At 38.9% G+C, this 7,043-nt stretch overlaps 1 pseudogene; it reads right to left on the bottom strand.

Moving 5' to 3' along the window:
- Window positions 1-1,013: 1,013 nt before the first annotated feature.
- LOC118610553 lies at window positions 1,014-1,132 on the bottom strand (annotated as a pseudogene).
- Between the last annotated feature and the right edge of the window lie 5,911 nt (window positions 1,133-7,043).

Here is a 7,043-nt window from a genome sequence, read left to right as displayed (position 1 = left end):
CCTATTTCTACCTCCAAAACTCTGAATCCATCTTCCCTCAATCTTCCTTGTCGTTTAGCTCAGCCCTGCATCACTTCTTACGTGGACAACCATGGTACCCTCTTAGGTATTCTCCCTACCTCCAGGCTTGTGGGGCCCTCTTCAAACCCTTTTCTGCAGGCAACCGAAAGGATAACGGGACACATCCATTATTTGCTTTACCTGGACCAGTGCCAACTCTGCTGAGAAATTATTCTGCACTTCAACCTGTTTTAAATGGAATTTACTTCATTATGTAACCCACCTTATTAGCCATCCCTAATTGGCCAGGGGTAATCGGGCCCCTGGCTTAGGCTGAGCGAATCAGAACCCTTCCTCAGATTTATTGACTTGGGAACACAGAGCTCATAACTAACATTTATGGAGCACTCACTACATATCAGGCCCTGGGCTAAGCATTTTACAGGTATTATCTCCTTTGACCTCACAACAGTCTAAGGCTGGCGCTGTTATTATCCCCACTTCACAGATGAGGACACTGAGGACAGAGAAATTAGACAAAACAGTGAGTAGCAAGTAGCATTGACTTCAGTGAGGCCTCTTAACCCAACTCCTGTACTCCCACCTTGGTCTCTGGTCACAAACCTGAGAGAATGGGGTTGGTATGCGGCAGGATGTGGAGGCATGGAGATGATAGAGAGAGGGTCTGACCATCAAGTCCCCATCTCCAGGTGACCTGGAGGCCCAACTAGCTTGACTTGTTGTTTGGGTAAGTAAGCAATTGAGTTGTGTCTGTCTGTCTGTCTGTCTCTCTGCCTCTCACCTCTCTCCCTTCCTCCTTCCCTTTCCTTCCTGTCTTCCTTCTCTTTCTTTCCTTTCCTTCCTTCCTTCCTTCCTTCCTTCCTTCCTTCCTTCCTTCCTTCCTTCCTTCCTTCCTTCCTTCCTTTTTTTTTTTTTTTTAGGCAAGGCAACCCTTGGTTGACCTAACAGAGTACAAGGACCTTGTCAGCTTACAATCCTTTTTTTATTTTTCATGCCTACAGCACCTGGTCTTCCCAGGTGGTCTCCTATCCAAGTACTAATCAGGCCCGATCCTGCTTAGCTTCTGAGATCAGACGGGATCGGGCTTGTTCAGGGTGGCATGGCCATAGACTCGAGTTGTCTTTCTGCCTGAGCTGGTTGAGTTGAGCCTCTTTCACTGACAAAGAAATGTGACTAAATGAAAATGCGATCACACCTGTCTCCCTGCTTAAGCACATTCACTGGTTCCTCATCACCTTTACGAATCTTGACATGACACACAGGCCCTGCATGCACTGGCCTGCTGATTTGTCACTGGTCTCCCTCCTGCTGCATCCATGCCCCCAATTCTGTGTGTCCCACACACGCTGGGCTCACTGCTGTCCCCTGAATACTCCATGGAGGTTGCTGGCCACATGTGGGCCAGGTGAGAGATAAGATCCCTGCCTGTTCCTTGGCCCCCACCCCCAACCCTGACCCCAGCTCTCAAGTCCTTTGAATCCAAGTCTTTACCTAGGATTTCACTGGGGCAGTCTCTTCTAAGCTCTGGGCCCGAAACTTACCTCTTTTATACGTCATCGCCTAAAAATATTTTTTAATTACAAAAATAATTTGCTAAGTACCTAAAGTACCCAGGGGCAACCACTGTTTATATCCCGATACTTATCAGAATTTTTTTTAAAAATCAATTTTCTATTTCTTTCCACATAATGTATACATATAGTTGTAAAAAATCCAAGAGGATAGAAGGGCTTGATGAAGAGCTGCCTTCTCCCCACCCCCAAACTCTCTCCCCGGAGTGTGTGATCTGCTCCTTGTGGTAACATCTCTAGCTCTAAAAAGCCCTTAGATCCTTTGTATTAGGAAGGATGATTTCACCAGCATCTAACAGAACACCTGAGAGTGGCTTAAACAGTAAGAACATTTATTTCAAAGAATGAAAAATCCAGGTCAGTGGTTTCAGGTGTCCAGGCTCTGAGTCAGCAGAGTTGTTCTCTCATGGCCTTCCCCTCCTGGTCACAAGATGGCTGTCAGAGCTCCAAGCATCACATTTTCACCCAGGCAGAAAGAAAGGGGAAAGACCAAGAAAGCTCTCCAGGTGCATCTCTTTAATCAGGGAGGAAAGTACTTCCTTGAAGCTGTCTGGAGATGTCTCCTTATAAGATCCTAGTCAAAAATGGGTCATGAGAGTTCTTTGAACAGCATCTCCTAAACCTATTTCTAGTTCATAAGATCTACTGATGTCCATGTGGCAGATTAGGCTTTAGGTCACTTGGAAAACACTCCCCTCCATCTCTGCTTCCCATACACAATTTTAAAGTTCTTCTAAAGGTTATTTTTTTTAATTTTAGGAATCTATTTGCCCCTTCACTCCTTTTCCATTGTGCGTTCACAGAAGCTCCAGTCTTTCCACTATCATCCCTGTCAGCCCTCCTACCCCCTTCCCTCCATCGCTATCTCCCAGCTTCTGTACCTTTACTTTCACTTTGTAATGGATGATAATACTGACATTCTATTCTGTAACCATAATGAAATCCAGGTCAATACAAAAATTGAATATCAATGACAGCTGGAAAGGAAAAGACAAGATTCTCATTATTTGAGACAACTGTACCATATATTTCCTGTGGGTACCTATTTATGTATTTACAAGTTTTTAGATAGTCTAGAAAAGGACATTTGAGCCCATTATAGTGTTTACCTCTGGGGAGGAAGAAGGAAATGGGATGGCAGTGGGTGGCCAAAAGGGACTTCAGCTTCATCTACGATGTTCTATTTTTTAAAAAGGCGAATGAATTCATGTTTCGCTTGTGTCATTAAACTTTAATTTCAAAAAATTCTCATTCATTTTCAGCCAATTATGCCAGCTCTGTGTGTTTGGCAGTGTTCACATGTCTGTGCCCAGGGAGAAAGAACGTTTACTTTGTGAGTGTCTATGAATGAAGCACAGTGATTAGTAAGTAGATTTAGAAAAATGTAGCAAGCAAAAGCAAAACAAGAAAGGGAGTGAACTCATTCATAACAATAAAAACCATTAGGACATGGGCAGCTTCTTTATGGAGAGAACTATAATACGCAGCTGATGGACACACAAGATGATCAGAATCAATGTAGGGCTCTACTGTAGATTGAAAGGTTCAGTATTGTATCGATGTCAATTTTCCCCAAATTAATCTCAAATTCACAGAATTAGACAGGCAGGTTTTAAAATCCACATGAAGGACTTAATGTGCAGTAATAGTTAGATAACTGAAAAGGGAGCACAATGAAATGGGACATTTTACTTAACAATATCAAAAGGTATAAAGCTACGGCAGATAAAATAGTCTGATACAGATAAGAATATTTAGATTGGTGAAACAGAAAAGGGGCCTCGAACCTCCTGGCACCATGGGTCAGTACATGAGGGAGTTTCACTTTGGATCTGTGGAGGAAGGAGGAACTAGTCAATCTATTGCGCTGCAATAATCAGCTGTACATCTGGAGAAAGGTTAGATCATATTCTCATTTCAATCATAAAAATATATTCTAGGTGCATTAGTGACTCGAATAAAAACAAAATTATTAGAAAAGAATTCAGTATATATTTAAACCTTAGGAGTAAGGAAAAGCCTTAAACATGATGTATATAAATAAAAGGAATAAAGGGAAATATTGATAAATTTGATTATGTCAAAATTGATAACTTCCATCTAACAAAAGGTCCTACAAAGAGTTAAAAGTAACAGACAAGCTGGAAGAAATTACTTGCTCTCTATATATATACAAAAGATTAAAATCCAGAATATATTTGGAAATTCCACAAATCAATAAGATAAACAATCTAATTTTTAAATGAGAAAAAATAAACAGATATTTCAGAAAAAATACAAATGCCACTCACATATAAAAATCTCACTAGCAAAGAGGTATATGTGAATTTAAAAAGGATTTAATTTTTCACTCATCAGATTGGCAAATATTTAAAATATATACTTATGGTATGAGGATTAGAGTTCTCTCATACACTCTGGCTGGAAGTTTAAACGGTACAGAAATTATGGTAGATATTTTGGTAATATTTGTTAAAACTAAAAATGTGGAAACTTTCAGACTCTAAATTCTACTTCTCATCAATACCCTAGAGAAAAATTACAGCAGAGACATGTACTCCGGAAGACAGAAAAAAAAGCAACTAAACATTCATAGTTCTTGGGGAACAGAAAATGTGCTACATCCATGGGAATAAATACAACACAGCTACTAAAAGGAACGGGCAAGAGCCATTTGTATCAATATGAGTACATCTTAAAAATGTAAAATTGAGTGGAAAAAAAGCAGTTTGCAGTAAAATTCCTATAAAGTGGGATGATTCGTTCGAAATACCTACATCAATGGTATATATTTCTATGGAAGGAGATACATAAAACTGTGGAGGGGGTGAGAAACTAGGAATTCAGAGGGTAGCCAAGGAAACTTTAGCTATATTCATATTGTTCTACTTTTAATAAGGATAATGTATTCATACTTTCCTTGTTTGATTAAAGTATAATTTGGAAAGATTCTGTTTTCAGCCAACTACGCTGGCTCTGTGTTTGGCTGTGCCCACATGTTTGTGCTCAGGGAGGAAGAACGTTTACTTTGCGTGTGTGTCTGCAAATCAAGCATGGTGATTAGTAAATAAGTTGAAATGGAATACTAAAGAAAAAGAGCCAAATGAATAAGGGAAGAGGGGATCCTATTCTCAGTTGACAGGAAAGCCAATAATAAGCCTAGGAATACACTTATCAGGAAATATGCAAGACTTTGACCAGAGAACCATAAAACGTCCCTGAAAGACATAAAAGATGACCGGGACTGAAAATGTACATTGGCAGGAAGACTCAGCATGGTGAAAACACCAATTTTCTTCGAACTTATCCATACACTCAATGTAATCCCAATTAAAATCCTAGCAGAACCTTTTCTGAAACTTGACAGACTGATTTTAAAATTCATGTGGTGGGACAAATATGCAAGGATGACCAAGGCAATTTTGCAAAAGCAACAAAGAGGGTGGGATTTGTCCTTCCAGTTAGCAAAGCATATTATCAGGCTTCGGAGTAGACAAATAGATCAGTGGACCAGAAAGGCTCTGACATAGACACGCACTGGAATTTATCGTCAGGCAAAGGCAGCAATTTTAAATTACTGAAGAAATGACAGATTACCCAATAAATGGTATTGAAAAATATTGGTGATCAATTTTGAAATTTATTAAAATTAAACACCAATATCACAGTAAAAATAAGCTTCATATGCAGTAAAGACAAATGTGAACATCATAAAATAGTATAAAATATAAATGCAAGAAAGAGAACTATAAAAGCTTTAGAAAAAAAATGTAAGAAATATGATTGTGATCTTATTTGATGGAGGGCCTTTTGAAGGCCAGTTCTAAATTTGACATACAAATTAAAAGCAATAAAAGATACAATTATGTAATAAAATATACAATTCAGTTAAAAGATGAGGGTCAGAATGGTAGAAAATTATGTTCAATGCATAAAGTAGACAGGGAATTAATATCAAGACTATATAAAGAATTCCCATAAATCAATTTAAAAAAAGACATCCCATAAAAATGATGGACAAAGGATATACACAGATGATCCGAACAGGAGGAAATATAAATGACCACGAAAGTTGTGAGGAGACCACAGTGTGACCAGTCACTTAGGAAAAAAAAAAAGATTTCTTCTTGATTTAATTTGTGTATTCCTAAGTGACTGGTCTCCTCACAGCCACTTCAGAAGCCAGCTTGGGCCGTGTTTGTTAAAACTAGAACAGTGGACATAATAGAGGCCAGATGCCACTTTCAGTACCTCCCCTATAGAAACTTTTCAGGAGAATGTTCCTGGACGTGTTCTTCATAATAGGGAGGAAACCCCTCAGAATCTATGGATGCTAGAAAAGGAGAAACATGGTACAGTCACATGAAGGAGTACTACACAGCTGTTGAAAGGAGCAAATAAGAACTACTATATCAACCAAAATGGGTAGTTCTCAAAAATGTGAGATGGAGTGAAAAATGTAGGCTAAAGTACGATACCTATGAGATGGTATAATTTATCCAAAATGCCTCCATTAATACTATATGGAGGGTGATACATAAAACTCTAAATAGTGGCCACCTCTGTGGAAGAGGAAGGGACCCAGATCTCAGGTAGCCAAAGAAAACTTTAGCTATATTCATATTGTTCTACTTTTAATAAGGATAATGTATTCATGCTTTACTTGTTTGATTAAAGTATAATTTGGAAAGATTCTGTTTTCAGCCAACTACGCTGGCTCTGTGTTTGGCTGTGCCCACATGTTTGTGCTCAGGGAGGAAGAACGTTTACTTTGCGTGTGTGTCTGCAAATCAAGCATGGTGATTAGTAAATGAGTTGAAATGGAATACTAAAGAAAAAGAGCCAAATGAATAAGGGAAGAGGGGATCCTATTCTCAGTTGACAGGAAAGCCAATAATAAGCCTAGGAATACACTTATCAGGAAATATGCAAGACTTTGACCAGAGAACCATAAAACGTCCCTGAAAGACATAAAAGATGACTGGGACTGAAAATGTACATTGGCAGAAGATTCAGCATGATGAAAACACCAATTTTCTTCGAACTTATCCATACACTCAATGTAATCCCAATTAAAATCCTAGCAGAAACTTTTCTGAAATTTGACAGGCTGATTTTAAAATTCATGTGGTGGGACAAATATGCAAGGATGACCAAGGCAATTTTGCAAAAGCAACAAAGAGGGTGGGATTTGTCCTGCCAGTTAGCAAAGCATATTATCAGGCTTCGGAGTAGACAAATAGATCAGTGGACCAGAAAAGGCTCTGACATAGACCCGCATTGGAATTTATCTTTGGGCAAAGGCAGCAGTTTTAAATCAGTGGAGAAATGATACATTATTCCATAAATGGTGTTGGGACAATTACCAATCCATAGGGGGTGAGGCAGAATTAAAGTTAGAGCTTAACATTCATGGGTATGGAATTTATTTTTGTATGTAGTATAAAGGCT

This window comes from Rousettus aegyptiacus, unplaced genomic scaffold (genome assembly GCF_014176215.1).
Source record: "Rousettus aegyptiacus isolate mRouAeg1 unplaced genomic scaffold, mRouAeg1.p scaffold_m13_p_12, whole genome shotgun sequence".
In the NCBI taxonomy this organism is placed as follows: Eukaryota; Metazoa; Chordata; class Mammalia; order Chiroptera; family Pteropodidae; genus Rousettus; species Rousettus aegyptiacus.
The sequence above is the reverse complement of the archived record's forward strand: the minus strand, read 5'-3'. Positions and strand labels throughout refer to the sequence as shown.